At 37.7% G+C, this 2500-nt stretch overlaps 1 protein-coding gene across 1 annotated transcript in view; it reads left to right on the top strand.

The window, feature by feature from the left end:
- Window positions 1-2500, top strand: part of LOC115212346 (sodium-coupled monocarboxylate transporter 2) — a 77466-nt gene that overhangs the window by 25152 nt on the left and 49814 nt on the right. The gene's annotated exons all lie outside the window — the stretch shown is intronic.

Below are 2500 nucleotides of genomic sequence, written 5' to 3' on the forward strand. Positions count from 1 at the left end.
GCATCCTTTTTCTTTTCACTGTAGCTAAGATTACTTATCGAATAATTACAGGGTTCCATTTGAAGAATAGTTGACTATTATATCTATCAAGTCAAGCAACAATGCAAGGCAGTCATAACGAAATATTTTGTCTGATTTAAATTTGTGTTAATAATGTTATTTTAGTTTTAGGTAAATATTACTATTACATGGTATCGCGGGGTGATTTTCTTTCAAATCCAACGAGTGCCACACACGAAAGATAGTCAATATCGATGCTAATTGAACTTAGAATTTAAATAGATCCACGGAAACAGAGAGGAACATACTTATTGTCCAGTATTATAATACAGTAATAGATGTGGAGGCTCAATGGCCCAGTGGTTAGGGTAGCGGACTCGCGGTCGTAGGATCGATCCTACGACCTGAATTCAATTTTCAGAAGAGAAGAGGTTTGTAAAAAAAAAGCTAAAATTGGCTATTTTCAATTCATACCTATCCTGACCTATGGTCATGAATGTTGGGTAATGACCGAAGGAGTACAATCACAAATGCGGGTGGCTGAAATGGGGTTCTTCCGAAGGGTCTCTGAAGTAATGTTAGTCGACAGGGTACGTAGCTTGGAAAGCAGGGAGTCTCCCCAGCTGAAACCGCTACTTCTCCGCGTTGAGCGGTCACATCTCCGGTAGTAAAGACGTGTGATTAGCCCGTTGCAGGAAAGAATCGCAAGACGGATCTTTGAGCCGAACCAACCGGCAGGAAACCGAGGGGTAGACCCATAATGAAACGGTTCGACAATATCCACAGTCTCAGCTGGCCACGCTTGGAAATCTAACCAGAACGTCTAGTGAAGGTTGATTCTGACAGAACCTTTAAGGAGAAAGTACCTGAGGTTTTACCCCCAGCCCCAACCACCAGGAATAGTGGGTAGAAAAGATAGATGGCAGGATGAATATATTGTACGCCAGTATTATAATATAAACAAATACTATACCGTGATACAGTACTATAGTATATAGTCCAGCATTATAATTAAGCTAGCTCTATACTATAGTGCACTATTACACTAAACTATAGTCCAGTGTTATTCTTAAGTTTAGTACTATAATAAAATCCGATACTAGACTGTTCTCTAGCATTATACTATAGCCTATCAATATAATATCTATTTCTTTACTACCCACAAGGGGCTAAACACAGAGGGGACAAACAAGGACAGACAAAGGGATTAAGTCGATTACATCGATACCAGTGCGTAACTGGTACTTAATTTATCGACCCCGAAAGGATGAAAGGCAAAGTCAACCTGAGCGGAATTTGAACTCACAATGTAACGACAGACGAAATACGGCTACGCATTTCGCCCGGCGTGCTAACGTCTCTGCCAGCTCGCCGCCCATCAATATAATATCGTCCAGTATTACTCCATAGTCCAGTTCTACTGTACTGAGAAATATTATACTGTAGTCCAGTAGTAAAGTATAGACTCATATTTACTGTAGCAGTACTATAGAATTGTCCGATACTATACTACTTTCAAACACTATACTGCTACTTCTACACTAGTATTATATATATAAAAAAGACACATTATTATTGCTCCAATTCAAAGAATTTGCTTAAAACAATATTTTGAATATGCAATGTAGTAATCCTGCAAGTAGGACATGTAATCCTGTAAGCAGTGCATAGAGTCAAGCAGCGTTAAAATATTGCGTAGTTAAGGCATAGAGTATCCGTCTGTACATATTGTGAAGGGCTTTTACAATGTGTTTTAAATTAGGAATTAACTGCTAAGATTTCAATGTAAATAATACCAGACATTATAAACACTAAACACCATTCCGAGACAGAATAGTGGGTCCTATTGCTCTTTATATACACACACACACACACACACACACACACACACACACACACACACATACACACACACACACACACACACATATGTATATATATAAAATATGTATGTGTGTGTAAGTGCATATGTATAGTTGCTTGCATCCGTCTATCTACATATATACGCACACATACATACACGCGTACACACACATTCATATAATATACTTATATAAGGGCGGTGGAATCGTTAGAGTGTCGGATAAAATGTCGAGTCGTATTTAGTCACGCTGTATGTTCAAATCCTGCCTGGGTCAAGTTTACTGCTCATCAATTCGACGATTCATTAAAATATAGCCCCATCCAAATACTTGACCCGATGTTATCGACTAACTCCACATCATCTTAAAATTGCTAGCCTTGTCTAAATTTTAGAAAGAATTATTATTATTATTATGTTTGATGTTGTTATTATTATTATTATTATTATTATTATTATTATTATTATTATTATTATTATTATTATTATTATTATCGAGTGAGAGAGCAGTTCATGGCATCAAAGTGACACTGCTGTAAAGTATACGAAACCCAGTACACCCATCATGACTACCCTGATAAGGGTACACCAGGCACATGCATCACAACCATATGTGCGCGATCTGGTGATCTCATATCA

Source organism: Octopus sinensis, linkage group LG5 (assembly GCF_006345805.1).
Source record: "Octopus sinensis linkage group LG5, ASM634580v1, whole genome shotgun sequence".
Lineage (NCBI taxonomy): Eukaryota > Metazoa > Mollusca > Cephalopoda > Octopoda > Octopodidae > Octopus > Octopus sinensis.